The sequence below is a fragment of the Crocodylus siamensis genome, unplaced genomic scaffold (genome assembly GCF_052110815.1).
Source record: "Crocodylus siamensis isolate JL-2025a unplaced genomic scaffold, ASM5211081v1 HiC_scaffold_31, whole genome shotgun sequence".
NCBI lineage: Eukaryota > Metazoa > Chordata > Crocodylia > Crocodylidae > Crocodylus > Crocodylus siamensis.
Genome location: NW_028324441.1, coordinates 19,389 through 41,113, shown reverse-complemented (window position 1 = coordinate 41,113; position 21,725 = coordinate 19,389). Strand labels below are relative to the sequence as shown.

General features: G+C 48.8%; 1 long non-coding RNA gene across 1 annotated transcript in view; it reads right to left on the bottom strand.

Moving 5' to 3' along the window:
• The window catches only part of LOC149851923 (uncharacterized), a 58,638-nt gene extending 44,194 nt beyond the window's left edge, over positions 1 to 14,444 (bottom strand). The window contains exons 1-2 of the long non-coding RNA XR_016439496.1: positions 13,806 to 14,444; positions 9,569 to 13,595 (exon numbers count right to left, since the gene is read on the bottom strand). This is a non-coding gene — a long non-coding RNA (uncharacterized LOC149851923). The remainder of the gene's footprint in view (positions 1 to 9,568; positions 13,596 to 13,805) is intronic.
• Between the last annotated feature and the right edge of the window lie 7,281 nt (positions 14,445 to 21,725).

Genomic DNA, 21,725 nt, shown 5'->3' with positions numbered 1-21,725 from the left:
CTGCAAGGGGCTGCTTGGGACTGAGGGGGCAGGGGGGAGCAGGAGGAGGGTGATCAGGCAGGAGGCACCACATGAATTTGCATGTGACAGCCAGGCAGGCTGGAGAGCAGCTCCCACAATTCCCTGTAGGTAACGGTACTGGGTGGCAAGAGCATAGACAACACATCTGGGGCAGGGGAGGTACAGCAGCTGATGCATCACGGTGACATGGGGGGGAAATGTGCCCCCCATATTTGTGCATCAAGAGGGGGCACAGGGCTGCAGCCCGGCTGGACTGGCATGGGCAGGACCCACCTCAGCAGCCCAGTGGGCAGGACCCAGCACAGGAGGGCAGAGCAAAGCGGTAAGACTCATTGCTGCTGCCGCTGCCACCACCACCACTGGGACCCCTGTGTGACCTGCATTGCCAGCAGAGCAAGGAGTTATGGCTGAGCAGGGAGTAGCAAACTGCCCTCATCTTCTCCCAGAGGTGTTACTAGGGGAAGTTTGACGGGGGCTATAGCCACCACAAAATTTGCCTTAGCACCCCATCATAGCCACCCTTCCCCTCCCTGGCCCTCCCCTCCTGGCCCTCCAAGCGCAGCTGAGCCCACCCTGGTCCCACCTGCAGTGCGGCCTCTGCAATTTTCTGTCTAGCCCACCTCAGCCCCACCACCAGGAAGAGGCTGGCACTGTCCCTGCCTCCTCCCACCACCAGCCTCTCCCCTCAAGCCATGGCTGTACCCCAGAGGGAAGGTGGGATGTGGAGCAATGTAGGTAGCCTGAGGGGAACAGCAGCCAGCGCATGGTGGTGGGGTGGAGCCACAGCCCAGCATGTGAGCAGCTAGTGGTAGGAGAAGGTGAGGGCAGCACACTCACCCCCTGTCCGTTACTCCTCGTGTTGCTGGTGGTGCAGCTGGTGTGGGGGTCCCAGCCTTGGGAGCAACAATTCTCACCACCCCATTCTACCCCCTTGTGCTGGGTCCTGCCTGCTGGGCCACAGAGGTGGTTCCTGCCCATGCCATCCCAGGCAGGCTGCAGCCCCTGCCTGCTGTGGGAACAAAAACCCGGGGGTTATGTGCCACCCTGCCCCACACACCCACCCCCTGCCCCACATACTGGTGGGATGGGTCTGGGCAGGAAGCAGAAGGTTGGGAGTGAGAGGCCTCAGCAGGGCCAGGAGGTTATGAGTCAGGAGTGAGGGGCACTGCCAAATTGCATTGTGCATATCACACAATTATGAGTGTCACTTGGGTGTAATGGGGGGGGCCACATGCTGAGTTTGCTATTAATGTTTTCCTGCCCATTTATGTCTTTAAAATTAAGACTCTTGAGTGGGTTTTACTTGTAGTGTGCAATAAGTATTTTGGAGTCAAAATACTTGTGTGTTTTCTGCTTAAACTATTTACTGAGTCAGGAGTGGCTATCATTGTTTAGTAATGGGTCCTGGCACAAGAAAGGTTGAGAACCAAACGCCTAAATCATCTTCTAGGGAGTAGCCACAGGGCAGCTCCCAGGCAGAAGAAGAAGACAGAAGAAGCATGGGGCAGTGGCAGGGATACTGTCCTAGGTGTGGGGTAGCTATGAGCTACAGCCCTAGTCCCAGATGTCAATGAAGATGAAAAAAGGAGCAGATAAGCCATTGAGGCACAGACCAGAGGCCATGGCCATGGCCTTCTCCTCTCAAGGGCTTCAAGAGGAGATCACAGAAGGCAATGACAGGCCATGGCAGATTCAAAGCCCTGCTGCATGAGGTTACAACAGGCTCCAGTATTGTTGAAATATTTCTGGTTTAAACATGTTCATATTACAATAAAGTTGCATGCCTCACTTCCCCTGACCAGCTTGTACAGGGGGAAGTAGTAGTTAGTTATGTTTAGACCCAGAACTGAAGAGACCAGCCTCAGTGCTCTATTAGTGGGTCTTGGGCCATGAAGAAACAGAACTAATGCAAGGGAGTTGCAGACAAACACCTGAAGAGGCTCTCTGATCTTTCTCCTGTCAGGGCCCCCAAACCCAACAGAGAAGTCCTGAAACATGAGGCACCCAGGGCAAGTGCAGGAGGGAATCAGGGGGCAGAGAGCCAGGACAAGGGCAGGATTGAGAGGCTCAAGAGAGAACAGCCAGGTCTTCTTCTCCCGGCAAAGACTGCTTGGGTTTCAGGGCAGGAGGAAGCTGTCTGTTCCATTGCTGTGGGTCAATAAAGGTTTTTTTAATTTTAAGAAAAGCATCCTGCTTTTTGGCTTGTGACTCCCAGTGCCCTAAATCCCTGGAAGAAGTGCCCTCCATCAAATGGAAGTGGCCAGATCCCAGCTGGTGTACACTGGATAAAGCTGAGTCCCAGTCAAGGGAGCCAGGTCTTCAGTCACGTAAACCAGCAGAGCTGTGCTCATGCCATAGATTACTGCTCCTAAAGATGCAGGTGGCCTGTCTAACAAAGCTGTATCGGGGGGGGGGGGTCTTTCTCCTTCTAAGGGATCTCCCTCTTCAGTACTGTAACCACCAACAGGTGAGGCGGGAGCCTGCTCTGTGCCATGGGGAGGCTGGATCCTACACAAAACTTACAGAGATGTATGTAGGCTTGTCTACACCAGTGAGGACCAGCCCTTTTGGCAGGCATGCCACAAGTTATCCTCCACGCCCTGCCAAGTGCCACTCTGATTCCCTTCCCCTGCCAAATCTGCCACTCATCTTTCTGCTCCCCACCCTGTACTCTCTCCCTGACCACTCTGCTGCTCTGCATCTTACCTATGCTCCCCAACTGCTCTGCTTTCTGCTTCCTTGCCTATTTGTCACTATGCTGCCTGTGCCCTCCCCAGTCAGCTCTATGCCACACACTAAGGCTGCCCATGCCACTCAGGGAACCCCTGCTTCAGCTTGGCCACACCTGAGCTACACCATGGCACCACATCCCGGTACTGAGGGGCCTCAGCAGACCCCACCCACTTAAGTACTCTAGAGGCTTCGTCCCCAGAGGTCTGCAGTGAAACAACCCCTGGCGCATCCCCAGCCCTCACTCTGACACTATGGTAGCTCCAGACCTTGAAAACAATCCCTAGCTGATGAGCCTAAAACAATGGTCTCCAACCTTTTTCAGTAGGAGATCACCTTTGGCATTTAAAAGCAAACCAAGATCTACCGTGCACTGCTGCCACCCCCCACTCCCAAAGCAGGTAAGTCTCATAACACTTCATTCTGGACATTGCAAATTCAACCAGTGCCATTACTTTGTCAACTAGGGGGTTAATCCTCCCATTCTCAGGGTGTATTTTAGCTATTTAGTCTCAGTGAAGCCAAGCCAGCTCTTCGCTGGAATTTAGCAAGGAACCCCCAGGGCAGCCAGGTGTGGTGGGGCACCAGACTGGGGAGCAGGATGGGACTCCAAACCAAGGGCTAGATGGGCCTGGGGAGTGGCCAGAGAGTAGGCGAGGACCCATTCTGCATCCTGTGGCATTGGGCACCTGGCAGCTCCCCATTGTTCGGGTAGATTCTAGCCCAAGCCAGGCCTTGACAGCAGCATGCAGCCCCTGCGTATGGAGGCCTGAATGACCAAGTCTTTATACAGTGGTACCAGCTCACAGTAGACACCGACTAGCACTTCTGCAACCTTCTGTGAGGCAGCAAGGAGTCATCTTACCTCGCCAGTTTCTCACCCTCAGTATCCACAAGTTCAGCACTGCCCTTGCTTTCTGACCCTGGGCTCCTTCCAGAGGGTCAATGATTCCTTGTCCTCTGCCATCCTAGGCCAGTTCGTAGACATCTTTATCCCACATACTCTAGACTGTTGTCTTCCCCGTGGACCTCAGTGCGCTCGGACACAGCACATGGCGGTTTCTTGAATGACATGCATGATGCACATGTGAGCATCAAAGAGCCAGCTTGGGACTGCCATTTGTTCAAGAGCCGCCATAGCGCCTGGATGATCAACTGCACCCACCTCATGTTCACTGAAGTTGTGGTCACGTTTCCTCCTCCTAGCTATAATTCCTCCTTCATACAGTTACTCCCATCGTTGATTCCCTCCTACTCATCCCCTTTCACAATCCTCCCCTGATTCACCTTCTCTATTTCCCTCTGCACATTATCCTTACCCTTTTCCACTTACTTATTGCCCGCATCTAGATATATCTAGATATATCTTTGCATCTAGATATATCTTTGCCCACCCCAGCTGAGGGAAAAAAAACATGTATATCTACTTTGGGCATACAGCAATCCATCACCGCAGTTAAGCAATGGGATTTTTAGCTGGGACCTGCAGAAGCTAATGGATAAACCTAAAGAAAGCCTTTGATACCACAGTGTTGAGCCTGGAGATATCAGTGCCAGCCTTCCACTAGCACTATGGAAACAAATCCCTCTCACCTCCTAGGTAGGACAGCAACCTGGGTGGTCGCCCAGACACATTCCTGTTCCTACTCTGCCAGCTCTACAATTATGGATGCCAAAAGCAGCAGCAGCAGCAGCAATGGAAGTTAAGCATCTCCATCCCAGACTATCCCATAGCAGCCAGCCTACATGCAGGCATGGGCCTGGGAGGCTGCAGATCCTTTCAGAGGAAAGAGCTAATCCTGGTTTCCCACCTCCTTCCTGGGTGACTGCTCTAGTCCCTGGCATCTTGGATGAAAGGGTGACCCCCACCTCTGGCATCAACATCATTAATCTAACCCTGGATTTATTACTTTCCTTCAGCCTCTAATATTGAGAAAACTTGACCAAAGTCTGTGAAAACTTTCAAGACAACTGAAAGCACATTTATCGGTGATATGTGGAGGCCCCGGGAGTGTTTGCTAGGATTTTAGCAAAAGATTTAAAAGATGTTCAGTTACCCTGTGGCTCTACCTTGGTAACTTATGTGAATGATATACTAGTAGCATCAAATACACGGGAGAATAATGAGACTGATTCCATTTACCTGCTCAATCAGCTGGCAATGAAGGGACACAAGGTTAACCCTGCTAAATTGCAATGGGCTAGACAAGAAGTGAAGTATCTAGGGTGCACTCTAGGACCTGGAACTCGCTGCTTAGACCCTAAGTGAGTAAAAGCAATTTTGGATATTCCTTTTCCCATAACCAAACGAGGAATGAGAGGTTTTATTGGAATGACTGGATTTTGCCATTCATGGATAGTGGCTGCTGGTGAATTATTGAAGCCTTTACATGATTTAACTAAAGATGAGGCAGAGGAACCTTTACATCCAAATGCCGAGCAGTTAAAAGTCTTTAAGGCACTCAAGGAGTCCCTTGTTCAGGCCCCTGCCCTGGGGCTCCCTAATTACAACAAGCCCTTTGACTTGTATGTACATGAATCTAAAGGAGTGGTGTCTGGAGTGTTAACACAATTGTTTGGAAACTCCCCTCGACCTGTTGCTTACTTGTCAGGACAATTAGACCCCGTAGCTCGAGGCCATCCAGGCTGTCTGAGAAACGTTGCAGCAGCTGCTCTAATTATAGAAAAAGCTCAAGAAATAGTTCTAGGACATCCTCTCACGGTGCATACGCCTCATGCTGTGGCCAGCTTGTTAAATTCACAACAGCATAAGCATCTAACAAACCAACGATTGTCGAAATATGAAATTGCTCTCCTGATGACACATGGGGTAACCCTCAAACAATGTGCCATGTTAAACCTGGCCTCTTTGATGCCCCAGGAGGAAGGTAGTGGATATGTGCATGACTGTCTGCAGGTCTTAGACTTAATTTCCACTCCTCGCCCTGACCTTTCTGATGTTCCCCTCCAAAACCCTGAAATAGAGTTGTTTGTGGATGGCTCTGCCTTTGTCTGTGAAGGAACCAGACACTCTGGATACGCAGTTACTAATAGCGAGACTATATTAATAGGGGAGGCTCTCTCACCCAGAGTGAGTGCTCAAGCAGCAGAGTTGAAAGCCCTGACTGCAGCCTGTCTCTATGCTAAAGGAAAGAGAGTCAATATTTATACAGATTCGAAATATGCTTTTGGAGTGTGCCACGCCACGGGTGCAATTTGGAAGGAACGAGGTATCATTACCTCATCTGGAGCTCAAATTGCCCACGGAAAAGAAATTGCCGAGCTGCTTCAGGCTATTCAGGCTCGTAAGGAGATTGCAGTGATACACTGCAAAGCTCATACCAAGCAAACTGATCCTGTCGCAATGGGAAATAGCTTGGCCGATAGGGCGGCGAAGGCGGCAGCCCTGCAAGGAGCTCAACTAGACTTAATTTCCCCCCTAGCTCAATGGCAACTACAAGCTTCAGATACTGAAAAGGCAACATGGGAAAAGTGGGGAGCACAACCTAATCCAGTGGGAAGCTGGGAATGTGATGGTCGTCCTATTCTACCTAGAAGCAATCAGCATGAGGTGCTACAAAAGTTCACAATAATGCCCATCTGGGAGCGAATAAAATGGTTCAAGTCATTCTTAGGCAGTTTGTGTCTCCTGGATTAAGTGAAATGGTCAGAAGAGTGGTAGAAAATTGTATTTTGTGTCAGCAATGTAATCCTAAAGGAACACGCCAACAGGCGCCACCTGGTGGGCGCAGATGGGCTCATGGGCCCATGCAGCACATTCAAATTGATTTCACTGAGTTACCCCCCTCAGAAGGAAAAAAACATTTGTTGGTAATTGTAGATCAACTCTCGGGATGGGTAGAAGCCTTCCTCACTACCCAAGCCACTGCTAAAGTAGTTTGCAAAGTGCTTCTTAATGAGATTATGCCAAGATTTGGCCCTCCTGAAAAAATTGATTCGGACCAGGGAATGCATTTTACAGCAAAAATTTGTAAAGAACTTACTGAGGCCGTTGGGACAAAATGGGTTTTTCATCCCCCCTGGCACCCTCAGAGCTCAGGCCAGGTGGAGCGTATGAGCGGACCTCTAAAAGCCACCCTGACTAAGCTGTGTAAGGAACTCAGGATGAAATGGACTCAAGTTCTTCCTTTAGCTTTCTATATTCTTTGGACCACTCCGAATTCTAGGACTAGGTTAGCGCCCTTTGAAATACTTTTTGGACATGTACCCCTTTCCTTTACTTCTTTGATTTCAATACCTAGTGACACTGATCTGACTTGTGAAACAAAGGCTTATGTAAAAGCCTTGCAGCAGCATTTAGCAACATTACAACAGTACTCAGTGCAGTCTCAGTCTTTACCATTGCGGGAAGCTGTTCATTCTATTTTGGCAGGTGACCCGGTGTGGATCAAAACTTACCGAAAGACCCCACTTCAACCTCAGTGGCTAGGACCTTTCGAGACCATCTTGGTAAGCCCCACTGCTATTTGGGTCAAAGAACTTCCCACTTGGGTTCATCCTACCAGAGTCAAAAGGAACCTCGCTAGGGAACCCGACCTGGTAAAGGGTTCCCCAGAAGCAGACGGACTTCTGATCCCACCCCTTGCACTCTGGCCCTGCCCTGCCCTCACCTGCCATTCCTGCAGCCATGTCAAGGCCTCGCAGCCTATCAGTAACCTGAATTTTTAAAGGGCCCAGCGTGGCTATGCAATTAGTGGTCATAAAACACTGCTCCGTCTTTCCAGTAACTCCCATCACGCATTTCTCAATACTTCCCCTTGGGGCCGCTCCCTCAGGAATGGCTGAATGAGTAGCACCAGTACCCACTAACAGTTCTGTTGCCGGCACAAGGTGCCCGAGGGAGGCAACAATTGGGTTCGTTGCCCGGTGTGCGTCGCGCCAAATAGACACACTGCGGGGGAGAAGTAGACAGAGTTTATTTGAGCTCAAGTAAAAGGCGCAGGGAGACTGTTTTGTCTCAAATCCTGCGTGCCTAGCCTTGCAACAGTGTATATTTATACCTTGGTCATTTCTACAGAAGTTTTCCACTAGCTGGCCCCCCCCATCCCCCTTTCCCTCCTCCCTTCTCTCTCTGAGCGATGCCCTTGCATTCCACAGATAACAGTTTCAGCTTGCCTGTTTTCCAGAAGGACAGGAGATTACAGGAGCCAAAGAAAGGGTTACAAAGGTTGGGCAAGGGGGGGCCCTGGCTCGCCTGGGCCGAGAGCAGAGGGGCTTCATCGACACTCGTGGTCTTCCATCCCTCTGAGTTACCTAGGGTTATGCCCAGTGACACCAACAACTCCCCCCTTTGAGAATACTCAACAAAGTTTTGGCTGAGTTTTCTCATATTCTGAAGATAAAAAACGATTGAGTGTTTGGGGATTGGGATCTTCAATGCAGGGGTACAGTGAAGCGCTCGGGGAGGGGGATACACAGATTTTGCGTAGGAGGGCATTACAGCACGCAAATAAGAGGAGGGTAATTAAACACAACACAGCACCGGTGACCAGGAGGTGAAGGATGCCCGTTCCTACGCCTCCGAGGTTGGGCAACCAGCTCCAGAGAGAATTGAAAACAGTGGGTTCACGTTCCTGACTTTTCCCCGGCTCAAAAGCCTGTTCAGCTGACAAAATGTGTTTGTTAATATCTTGGGAATTTTCTGGGATATAAGTACAACATTCGTTCCCAATTAGAGCACATACCCCCTCCCCCCCCCCCCCCCCCCCCCCCCCGAGATGCTAAAACATAATCTAGAGCCTGACAGTTTTGAAGAGATAATAAACTAAGTTGATAAATCTCGGAGTTAAGGCTCTTTTCAATAGCTAAAGTGTCACTGGCAAATTTTGTAAGAAACGCAGAAAGTTGACAATACAGCTTGGCTGACCGGCCCACTCCATACGCCGGGAGAAGGATCATGCCAAATCTGTCTCCCTCACTAAGAGGTGGCGGAGTTGCATAGAGGGATCTTTGTCGTCTTGGGCGGCCAGGTGGGAGGTGGGTTAGAACTCGAAGGGGAGGGGCAAGAAACGCTATGTAGCAACTTCCATACCAGCCATCAGGTAGCCATTTGTAGGCCGAGGTACCACAAATCCAAAAAGTTTCCCCATTTCCCACCATTCCATTAAGCCCTTCTCGCATTTGACTGGATTGATCTGGAGTAAAGAAAAATAAGCCTTCACCGGTGTCATGACCAGAGCTATTATACAAAGGCATAGATACGTTTTGATTAGGAGAGAGATAATATTGGCATGAACTATTGCTGGCGAACCAGGTACGGTTCGGGGTTTCATTTTGAGCATAACAAAGCAGCCCAGGGAGAACTGAACGTAAGCGGATAGGCTGGGGGATATAGGAGTCATTCCACTCTGGCGTCCATGAGGAATTAGAGAGACTGAAAGGAGCCTCTTTGGTACAGTTGTTAGCTAAGTGTGGCCACCCAGGAGCGATTCCAGGTATGGAGGGGTATGCTGAGGGGTTAAAGATAGAGTCATGATATTTCGTAGTATTAATAGCTATTTCTTCCTGACAGATATCTGACCAGTTACTAGGAATGGCTCGCCATGGGAGTCCTGCAGCGTGATAAGGGATTTGGGAACATATCCAACAGTTAGATAGGTTAAACTCACGGGCAAAAGTAACCTTCAATGCTTTCTAGGTGTTTGTAACGAGGTCTGCTGGGTCCCCTCCCCACCCTGCATGTAAGGAGAATGCAGTAGAAGGTAACAGGAAAAGAAAGCCTACAGTGAAAAAGGAAAATGCTACAGTAGTTTTGAAACTTAAACTAGAATTCATACTGTTAATTCTAAACTTTTACCCTTTTAAATAGCAACTTTTGTCCAAGGTCGTCGATGGGCCGGACGGTCCACTGTTCCGTGGGTGGAGTAGGCACCGGTTTCAGACAAGAGTGATGAATCCAATTCTTGTGTCCGTCAACCTTTGCCGCTGTGTGGGAAACTAGTAGGACAGTGTCCACTTCTCTTGAAGGGGCTCATCCTTCCAGGTACGAACGAGCACGGAATCCCCCGGCTGTAACGAGTGGACTGGAGCATCCAGCAGAAGAGGCTGCAAGTCTTTAGTGTACCTATGGAGAGAAGAAAGAACAGCAGACAGAGAGCACATATACCGTGACAAAATATTACATCCTATTTCCCACTCCCCTGCTAGAACCGGCATCCCGTTCATAGGCCATGGGTGTCAGCAGGTACCGGCGTCCTCAGGGTGGCAGCATTTTTAGCTTCTCTGTCCGCCTGGGCGTTACCCCTGGCTACGTCTTGATCCTCTTTCTGATGTGCCTTACAGTGCATTACTGCCACTGCCGAGGGAAGTTGAACAGCTTCCAGGAGTCGGAGAATTTGGGGTCCATGCTTCACTGGGGAGCCTTGGGCTGTCAGCAGTCCCCTTTGTTTCCATAGGCCAGCATGGGCATGCAGTACTCCAAAAGCATACCTAGAGTCGGTATAGATGTTGACCCGTTTCCCTTTTGAGAGTTCTAGCGCCCGGGTCAGGGCTACCAGTTCAGCAAGTTGAGCAGATGTTCCAGCAGGCAAACCCTTGGCCTCAACAACATCATAGAGGGTCACGACAGCATAACCTGCCCTCCTTTGCCCTTCTGCAACAATGCTACTGCCATCAGTGTACCACTCACAATCAGCATTCAGAAGTGGCTGATCCTGTAGGTCTGGACGGCTGGAGTACTGTGCATCTGTGATGTCTAAACAATCATGCTCTTGTTCTTCCGTTTCAGGTAAGAGAGTAGCCAGGTTGAGGGAGGGGCAGGTTTGCAGAGTCACTTCAGGGTTCTCCAACAGCTTAGCCTGGTACCGAGCCACCCGAGCCTGGGTGAGCCAGAGACCCCCCTTCACATCTAGCAGAGCCTGGACCATATGAGGGGTATACACCTGCACAAATCCTTCCAGCGTTAACTTTTCAGCTTCCTCAAGTACTAGGGCAGTTGCCGCAACTGCTCGTAAACACGCTGGCCATCCCTTGGCAACTGGATCAAGCTGTTTGGAGAAATAAGCAACGGGATGTTTCCACGCCCCCAACAATTGAGTAAGCACTCCCAGAGCCATCCCTTTTTGTTCATGCACATACTATTGGAAAGGTTTAGAAAGGTCCTGTAAACCCAGGGTGGGGGGTTCCATTAGTTTCCTTTTTAGTATTTTAAATGCCTTGTCGGCTTCTGAAGTCCAATAAAAGGGGTCATGGTCTGCCCCTTTTACACAGTCATATAGTGGTTTTGCCCATAGTCCAAAATCAGGGATCCATATTCTGCAAAAACCTGCCATGCCGAGAAACGCCCTGAGCCGCTTACAGTTGCTTGGGGTGGGAACCTGGCATATAGCCTCCTTTCGCTCGCTTGAAAGCTGGCGCTCCCCCTGTCTTATGTGAAATCCCAGGTATCGTACTTCGGGGAGAGCAATTTGAGCTTTCTTTCGAGCCACCGGATATCCTCGAAGTCCAATAAAGTTCAGGAGGCTTACAGTGGCATTAATGCAAGAGTTTAAATCTACGGCAGCAATTAATAAATTATCCACATATTGTAACAAGAGAACTTCATGCTCATTTTTCCACTCCTCCAAGTCTTTAGCTAAGGACTGGCCAAAAAGGGTAGGAGAGTTCTTAAATCCCTGGGCTAATACTGTCCAACAAAGTTGTTTCTTAACCCTTTTTCTGTCCTCCCATTCAAAAGAGAATATCTCCTGAGAGGGAGGGTCAACTGGAATCGTAAAGAAAACGTGTTTCAAATCAAGAACTGAGAAATGAGTATACTGCCCCCCTATGGAGGCCAGCAAGGTATACGGGTTTGGGACGAGGGGATGAATAGTTTTAACCCATTCGTTAACCACCCTTAAGTCCTGCATCAGTCGATATGTGCCATCAGGCTTTAGTACAGGCAAGATAGGAGTGTTCCAGGCTGACTGACACTCTTGCAGTATGCCGTACTTTAGGAAACGGTCTATAGTCTCCTGCAGTCCCTCTCTGGCTTCCTTTTTGATTGGGTACTGCTTGATTCGTACTGGACCATTTTCCTGCAGTAGTTGGATATTAATGGGGGTTTGATGTGTAGCCTTTCCGGGAACCCCCCTTGCCCACACCAAAGGGTATACCTGGTCTTCCCACTGGTTCCACTCCTGGGGAGCGTTCATGGCCGAGGGTTCAACCGTGAGGGTCATTATCCATGCATTTTCAGGGGGCAATGCGAGGGTTATTTCATCCTGGGTAAAATGCAGCGATGCACCTAATCGACAAAGCAGGTCTCGTCCTAGCAGGGGTGTTGGGCAATCTGGAAGGTAGACCAATTTGTGAGAAAGAGCCCGGTCTCCCAGAGCACATTCTGCAGGAGCATATACTGTGCACTGAGTCTTTTTTCCCGTGGCACTTACCACGGTGAGAGAATCCGCTACGGGAAGTTGAAGAGGTTGATTTACAGCGGTCCGTGCCACCCCAGAGTCTACCAAAAAATCAATTTCTGAATTCCCCACCCACATTTTTACTTGGGGTTCCGGGGGTGCGGTGGTCCGTTTCCCCGACACCCCTACTCCTGTCCTTCCGCTGCCATTACAGGAGTACAGTCTCTCCCTTTCTCTGGGCATTCATTCTTCCAGTGTCCCTCTTGCCGGCATAAGGCACACTGGTTCCGTCCCAGGCGTCTTTCTTGTGGGCCAGGGCGCCCGCGCCCACGACCCCTTATACCTCTGCCTCTCCCACCTTCTTGTGGCCTTTCTCTGACTCCAGCCTGTACTGCTGTTACTTGCATTCTAACTTGTCTCTTGTCCTTTTCTCCTTCTCTGAGAGTATACGCCCTGTTTGCAGTCTCCAGGATTTGTGCTACAGACATACCCATTAAGTCTTCCTTCTTTTGTAATTTCCTCTTTATATCAGGGGCTGCGCAGCTGGTAAAAATACCCTTTATAATCGCCTCTGTCGCCTGGTCATCAGGGTCTGCATTGGTATTTTGCCAAATGGCGTCCCGGATGTGCTGTAGGAATGCAACTGGACTTTCCTTCGGCTCCTGTACTATTTCATACGGCTTTGCCCAATTATTATGTCGGACAGCCGAGTGCCTGAGTCCATGCATAAGCAGTTCTTTGTAAGAGGTAAGGCGGGTATGATCCACAGGATTGTTAGGGTCCCATCTAGGGTCTGCTAGGGGAACCATATCTGCCGGACCAGGAACATTGACGGGATCCCTTTCATGCCTCCGCTGTGCTTCCTCCCTTGCTTTGGAAATAACTTGATTCTGCTCTACTTCAGATAATAAGGTTCGCATAAGGATATTACAGTCGTCCCAATCAGGCTTGTGACTAGCTAAACATCCCTCAAAGACAGAGATAAACTTACTCGGGCTAGTTGAAAATTCTCCAGCCTGTGCCTTAAAAGCCACCAGGTCCACCGGATTAAAAGGTACATGGGTGTATACTTGCATGGTCTGGGTTGCACGCCCATCTGCCCCAGGCCAGGCTATTACAGTTTCAGTAAGTAAAGGATAAAATCCCACTGAGGGAGGGATCTCTGGAACCGGGGGCATCTGACCTTTATATGGTGGAGGTGTTAAAGCCAAAGGGGACGCTGACTCTGGCATTACAGTGGTTGGGGGGGAATGCTGAGACTCAACACTGACAACTACTGATCCTGTCGGAGTCAAATTACACATCTGCAAAATATCTGTCTTATTTCTTAAAGCCATAAACAATTGCACATACAAATGTTCATTCCACTTACCCGTCCGCTGACAAAACAGGAGTAATTGGAGGATTGTATTGTAGTTAATTGACCCTTCCGGAGGCCACCTTTCCTGATCCTCCGGTTGATATTGAGGCCATTCCACTGTACAGAACCTTTTAAGATTATTTTTAATCATTAAATCTGACTTAAACAGTTTCCAATTAGTCAGAATGCATTCTAAGGGTGTACACCGTGCCCTGCCAACCGTACTTTGTCCCTGCCCATACTCCAGGGAGACACTGGGCATCCCCAGGTCCTACAGGGAGACACTGGGCGTCCCCAGGTCTTAACGGGCAATGCTCAGACTGCTGAGCTTATCCTACCTTGTCCAAGGGACCGGTTCCACACCGTCACCCACGATCGCTTCTCCACTATTTGAGTGCGTTGCACCGTTGTGCCCTCCGGGTTCGATCAAACCACGTCTCCGCCGAGGCCCCCGATGAAACCACCGGTGCGTGCTGGGCATCGGTTGTTGCCGCAAGTCGTCGACCCCAGGAGGGATCCAGGCAAGGTGAAATGTTAGCCTCGAGCCCCACGTTGGGCACCAAAAACTGTTGCCGGCACAAGGTGCCCGAGGGAGGCAACAATTGGGTTCGTTGCCCGGTGTGCGTCGCGCCAAATAGACACACTGCGGGGGAGAAGTAGACAGAGTTTATTTGAGCTCAAGTAAAAGGCGCAGGGAGACTGTTTTGTCTCAAATCCTGCGTGCCTAGCCTTGCAACAGTGTATATTTATACCTTGGTCATTTCTACAGAAGTTTTCCACTAGCTGGCTCCCCCCATCCCCCTTTCCCTCCTCCTTTCTCTCTCTGAGCGATGCCCTTGCATTCCACAGATAACAGTTTCAGCTTGCCTGTTTTCCAGAAGGACAGGAGATTACAGGAGCCAAAGAAAGGGTTACAAAGGTTGGGCAAGGGGGGGCCCTGGCTCGCCTGGGCCGAGAGCAGAGGGGCTTCATCGACACTCGTGGTCTTCCATCCCTCTGAGTTACCTAGGGTTATGCCCAGTGACACCAACAGTTCAAAAGTCTCTTCCCCTATTTTAAGGGGAATAGTAGGGAACCAAGCATCACATTTAAATTGCACAAGTCCAGCCTCAAAGATCTCAGGACCCCATGGGAGCGGCACCTCCCTTCATTCGCTGTCCTCTGCAAACTGCCCTGCTGCCTCTGACTTATACTCCTTCTTCGGATGCAGTGGGCACTCTCTCTTCCAATGTCCTTCCTCACCACAGTAATGACAGCTGTCACACTTGCTTCCAGCTCCGTGTCCTCTGTCTCTCACTGCTCCTCCTCTCCCCCTTGCGTTCCATCCACCTCTACTCCATCCACGACCTCTTCCCCCCTTTCCAGTCATTACTGCAGCCAGCAGCGACACTTGTTCCTTTATATCTTTCTGTCTCTCCTTTCTTCTTTCTTTCTCTTTCTTTTCTTCTCTCCCGTTAAACACTCTAGTAGCGATACTGACTACCTCAGGTAAACTTTTCCCTTGCATGCCATCTGGGTGTTCTCTGAACCTTTTTGCATTGTCTTCAGCACATTGTGACATGAAAACCATTTTGATCATTGCCTTTCCATGATCTGAATCAGGATCCAGGCTGCCATGCTTTCTGATTTCACAAGTCAATTGGGTGCAGAAATCAGAGGGGTGTTCATCTGGGCGTTGTACACAAGCAGTCACTTTACTCCAATTCGGAGTAGCCTCCGCTGCTTCTTTAATGCCATTTAAGACAGCCTCTAAAAATCTATCCAAGTCCAACTTTTGGGGCCGAACGTTAGGGTCCCAATTAGGGTCAGCGGTTGGCCAGTCATTAAGACTCCAATTTCAGGCTCTCAAATAAGCTGTTGCTTTCTCCTTTACCTTCTGCCTCTCATCTTCAGTCATGAGCGTATTTAATAGCTGGTTTACATCTGCCCAAGTGGGCACATGAGTGGAGAAGATTGTACAAAACATTCTTTCCACTGCCTCAGGATTATCCCGCAAGCGCAGCATAGTGTGTTGCCAGTTGAGCTAATCTGAGGTTGCAAACGGGGTATGGGTGAATACCATTTGATGCCCTCCAGGGACCGTCGGAACCGGATAAGTTCTCAATGTGGCTTGTATTACCGGGTGTGTTTTTGGTGCATCCCTCAACCATGTTTCAAGAGGACTGGCTGGTGTTCTTAAAGGTGAGGGAACACTTTCTCCAGCTGCCCCCTCTTTCTCTTCTTTCCCTACTCTTTCCCTGTCCTGTTTGTCTTGCACCCTCTCACTCCGCCGGACAGGTGGGAGAACGGGAACAAATTCATCTTCCTCCCTGTGCGGCTCTAAGGCATAGGGCAGGGGATTTTTACATGAATCTTCCATACAAACAGCTTCAAAAGCCACTCGTCCCTCCATTGGTTTATAATTATACCATTCATACAAATAATTCATTTGTCCTGGTCTGAGATCAACCAAAATATCCCGTAAGAAATTCATTCTCTCTGTGGAAAAGGTTCCACGCTCTGGCCAGTCTCTAGTCGGGGACAAATGAAAAGTAAATGACGGCCATTGGATCCGACACAAATTTTTCATCTTAGCCTTGGACAATCCGGCTGTCCCGGATATATCCTTCCAATCCCTTAGGAGGAGAGACAACGGGGCATCCCCCAGGCATTTACTGCCTCCTTGTCTCATTTCCCTGTACCGAGCGCTCACTTACCTAGTTCCAACCGGGTCCTGCAGGCTGACGTTGCTGGATTTCTATGGGCTTCAGCTGGTTCATGGGACAATGCCTTATCGCCAACGCAGGATCCAGCTACCGGGCAAGGCTCCTCAAAGTCTGAGGATGCGTGCTGCGTTGCTTCGGAGTCCAATCCCACGCCGGAGAGTCAGACATGCCTCATCTGGGGTGCCAAAATTGTCAGGGCCTCTAACCCCAACTTCCCAGGTCCGTTGTCTGACCGCAAGAGACAGGCAACACCAGCAAGGTCTTATCTCAAAGCTCTTTATTGAAGCACGCATACAACGACAAAGAGCAGCCCGTCTCCTCCAAGAACCAGCCCCCCCTTGATAACAAGTAAGCAAGTTTATACAGACAGTTTTGCGTCACAGATTCTACACCTAATTGACTCAACCCCCATGATTAGTTAGAAACTTCTAGTGCGCATGCCTAGCTATGTTGAGGAGTCCGTGACCCCTTGCGGAAGCGATTTATAGTTTACAGACAAGATGCGCGCACAGGTGGGAATTTTCCACTGTGAAAGAAAACAAGATATCTGGTCAGTGTGAGAAACTCCCTATTTAGTTCAAACTGGTTTTTGGCTACATGCTTGTTTTGAAATGCTAACTAATAGGGAGGAGGGCTACATCCTTGATTGCTTCAGACTTCACAGCAACTAGGATTTTGTCATCCCCCAGTCTTATTAGGCTGTGTTCTTTAAGTACTGAGTCTGCTTTGTAGTTAACTTCTACACTATTACCTATGGTCTTGTTAGTTAATTTCTACAGCTACACAATAAGAGGCTTTGGGCAGTTCTTACGCATAAGCATCTTCCTTATCATCAAACATGCAACTTTCTTTTCAGCACTGTTACTTATACTAGTGGGTTTAAGGTTCAGTGACCCACTCTTGCTTATCAGCTCACATTCCTGTCGCTATGTTGTATCCAGAGAGCTTGTGATTATCTTTTTTTTTAGCTTCTCAGCAGTATTTTTCTTTGTGGGCTTTTGGGCCTGCTCCCAAACATCCTATCTATCAAGAACTCCCAGCCAACCTTGGGGATGGTCCAGCCCACCTGGGCTCCTTCCATGCACACGTCCTCTCCCACCATTTCTTTGACCCAGTTCAAGCAGGATTTGTCCCTTGCTCCACTTACTTCCGTCCATCGGGGCCAAATGCAGCTGTATTATAAAGGCCAGGGGTCTTCACTGAAACCAGCAGAGGACAAAACCTGCCACTGAGTTGCTTGAAAGCTTAGAAATGAGAAGATTTGGGTTGATATAGGAGAATTAGGATTCCAGATCGGCAAAAGTTAAGTAGAACAGGGCAAAAAAGTTAGACACACTGATTCTTCAGTTCTCAGGAAGAGTTTTGTGAAATTTATGCTACAAATTTTCACCTTCTGTTTCTCAGGTATTTTTATTTTTTCTTCTTTTAAAAAAAAAACAACCCTTTTCTCTCATGGTCACGACTTCTTTTCTTCCATTTTAAAAAAAATCTTTTTCTGTTGTACCACTAAAAACATGAGTGCAGGAGGGGAAGAAAAAGGCAAATAATAGAATTTCCCAAAGGCTAACTTTCAATTTCTGCTTTTATAGAAAAATAGATATTTTGCTTTGTAAATAATTTTAATGTACTAAAAATTATATTTTTAGTCAAAAATATATATTTTGCTTAAAGAATACTCTTCAGGCTAACCCTTTATTATGCCTTTTCCATATTCCTCTCTGGAAGGCAGTATTCTGGTAGGTAGGTAGGTTAAAAAAAATTAAAGAAAAAGAAAAATTATTTTTTTAAAGTTAGGTAGACAAATAAATGGGTTGCTTTATTCAAAAATATGAACAGATTAGCATTAATGGCCAATTAAGTCAAAATAACTATAAAACGTGGTGTTGATCATTAAAAGAAAATCTAGTTCTCATTCGTTGTTGTAGGGATTGGGCATCTCTTCAAAATATCGCCTTCTTTCAAGGTTAAACCTAAGCTCAGCCCTACCACTTCCCTCTTCACTTCTGGCCCTTCCTCCCCACCCCACAATGCCCAACCACAAAGATGTTCCCACCACATTCACCATTATAGCGCTCACGTATGATTTTCGGGAGGGCCATAGAAGGTTTGGAATGGGCCTTTGCTAACTAGCTGCTGATGATCTTCCCTTTTAAAAAAATGTCAAGAGCAAATTAATTTTATCCCTGCTCTGGTAAGAGAGAAGGCTCGGATGAGGTAGGCTAGAAGAGGCCTGGGAGTCAGGTCTCCTGCATACTATTCCCATTTCTCCCAATAACTTCATCAATAATGCTGAGCCAGTCCCTTTCCCTCTCTGGCTCAGTTTGCCATATGTAATTGCTAGGGGATGGCAAATGGGAATGGTTTGGGCTGGCAGCCCTGTTTGCATGGAGGAAGCAAGACATCCTTTGTGTGACGGGCTGGCTGGCAGTGACTTAGCCCAGGGGTTTTGAAGGGGTAAAAGATGATTGGAGGACTTTCCTCACCAATCAGGCCCCAGAGATTCACCCTCCGGGTCCCCTGATTGGCCCCTTGGGTCACCTGGAGGGGGATAAAAGGGGCAGTGCAGCTGACTCAGGAAAGACCAGCAAGGGACCACAAGGAAGGAGCTTCAAAGAGCTAGTAAGAGCTGGGCTAGTGGGGCAGGAGCAGTTGCCCCAGAAGCACCTGAAGGAGTAGGACCTGCAGGCAGCAGTTGGACCCTCAGCAGCGAGACGTGCAGCCAGAAGGAGAGGCTTCCCGCTGGGCTTCAGGATTGTCTACAAGAGGCTGCAGCCAGCAAGAGAGGCTCCCCAGCTCCAGTAAGGGTCTGAGCAGCAACCTGAGAGGTTCCCAGCTCTGCTTCCAGTGCCTCCAGTAAGAGGCCAGGCAGCTTGACATGAGGCCGGGGCTCTAGGAAGGCCAAGACCCCTTGTAGCTCAGAGTAGTACTAGCATTAATGGCTGTATGGCAGTGTTTCCGCCTACCATCTAGGAAATCTGAGTTCAAGTGCTACCTGGGGGTAACTTGGGGTATGTGAGCTAACTAGGAGTTAATCTTCTTGCAGTGGAAAAGGGCCATTGTGTTTTCCCCCTCCAGGTACCTAGACCCTATATTTCCTTGTCATTTGACATTTTGTATTTTGTGCCTTTTTTCTGTTTCGCCTACTGGTATTATTTGTTCTGCTTTTTGTGTTTTATATCTTGTTAACCCAGTCTTTTGTCAACTGGATGAATATGTCTATGATTGTAAGCATCTAACCTTTGTGAAATCCTGCCCCCTCAGGGCATTGTAGTGTCCCCTGGTTTATGCCTGTTCTGTTCCCAGTACTGTTGTCTCATTAAAAGGTATATGATTAAGTCCCCATCGGCGGTTTGGCTCTGCTCTATAGGGGGAAGAGAGTCCCTACACCTCCTCCAGCACTTGTGCACCTGCTCTGATCCCTTCAATTGGAGAGGGGGTACCTCTTGGAGTACCGCCTAGGTTACATTTGTATTGACTAGGTGCTAAAGTCTGTGGCCCTGTTAAGCTTAGACAACAGACACTTCTCTCACCAGCCTTGACACAGATCTAAGATCAAGTATTTAACCCAGAAACACCGCATTCGACGTCTAAGGCTAGGAAGGATTATTAGGCCAGCCAATCTGACCTTCAGCACACACGTGGCTAGAAAACAACTTCTCTTCTATGAAAAACATCATATTTTCAAAAGGTTTCCTGCCAGATTGAATAAAAAGTGAAAAAATAGATTCCCTGAGCTTCCTGGGTCTCCAACCCTCTTGCCTGATTCCTCCCAGACATTTCAACTCACGTCCATGCCTCTGCAGACCGCTCCATCAGAGCTCTCCAGGGGGACACTCTCTTACCAGGGATTTCTTAAGCTGTACAGCATAGGACAGTACAGTTCACTTAACTTCCCCTGTACTCAGCACAGTGACTTGTGTTTGTCTTTCCCCAGCCCCCAAACCACTTCAGTTGTACTTCTCTGCACACTCCAACTGTTCAATATTTTAAAAATATAATGGCATCCCTCTAGGGCTTAGATCTACTTTCTGGGGCTTCTGCAGACCCTAGCTACCAAGCATGTGCTCAGGCAGGACTCATGTACACTCTCAGTCCCCACTACCCTTGGTCCCTTGTACTTACTCACCTGAGCCCAAGGGAGAAGGGGGAAGACTGTGGGGAGCAAAAGCAGCAACTGCATTGTTGCAGGAAACTGCATTGGCCTCTGTAGAGTTGGGGGTTATATGGCCAGAAGGTGACCTCAGGGTGACATTTGCAATCATGGTGGTGGGGGCAGGGGCCCGAGCACGGGTGGGGCAGGAATCTGCCCCTGCAGGACAGTGATCTTAGATCATAGAAGTCGGGTCGGAAGGGACCTTGTAGATCTTCAAGTCTGACCCCCCGCCTGGGCAGGAGAGAAACTGGGCTCAAATGACTCCAGCCAGGTAGGCATCAAGCTGCTTCTTAAAGACCCCCAGGGTAGGAGCCAGCACCATTTCCCTTGGAAGTTGATTCCAGACCCTAGCCGCCATCACTGAAGTAGCTCCAGATGAAGTGCTGGAGGCAAGACTGACCCTCCGCAGCTGGGGGTGTTCCCCCTACAGCTGGGTAACATGTGATCAGGCTCAGCCTTTTCAGAGTTGCTGGGAGCTGGTGGGCTTGTCAGCAGTAGCTCTTTACCCACATCAGAGCTATTGGGTGGTGGCTGTGGTTAACCCCGAGCTGTTTTAGCTTTGTGTGAGAACATAGCTTTTGATCCTTCTGAACAGACCATCAGAGTGACAGGGGCCTGCACTCTGGTTAATGCAGTGTTGAAAACCATGGTGCAGAAGCTGCTTGCTCTTGGCGTGCAAGTACCTCGGAGCCCCAGCTCAAACCCCAACCCAACTGCACCAAGTGCTGCACAAGCACAAAGAGGGGCAGCCCAGCCACCAAACAAATGCTCCTTAAAGTTCAAAGAAGTTTGTCACCACAGTCTGGGGTGAGATGTGCTTAAAAAAGGAAAGGATTTAGAATTTAAAAGAAAAACTTAAAATATGGGGGTGACTGACTATAATGAAACACTCATGCTTATAATAACACACCATATTGTTAGGAGAGGCCTAAAAACATAGGTAGATAGAAATATAGAGGGAGAGTTGGAGGCTAATGAACATTAGGCAGAGAGATGTGCAGATGCATGCAAATCATTATTCATTATTTCCCACTTTATCACTCTGAACTGTAGTTTAGCTCTATAAACACAGAAGAGGCTTATGGGTACCAATAACTAGCTCTCCTGAGCTGTTGAGTAATGGCCGCATACTTCCATTTGTTTTCCTTCTGTTTGCTATGTACCTAAAGAAGGACTTCTTGTTGTCTTTGATTTCTGTTGCTCATCTAAGTTCAGTCACCACTTTAGCCTGTCTTATCTGTTCCCTGCACATTTGGGCTGTCGTGGAATAGTTCTCCTTGGGGCCCACCCCAAGCTTCCCTTGTTTATAAGCCTCTTTCTTCTTTCTTAAGAGGCCTGTGATTTCCCTGTTTAGCCATGAGGGCTTCCCAGCCCTTCTGTTACCTTTTCTCTGCATGGGA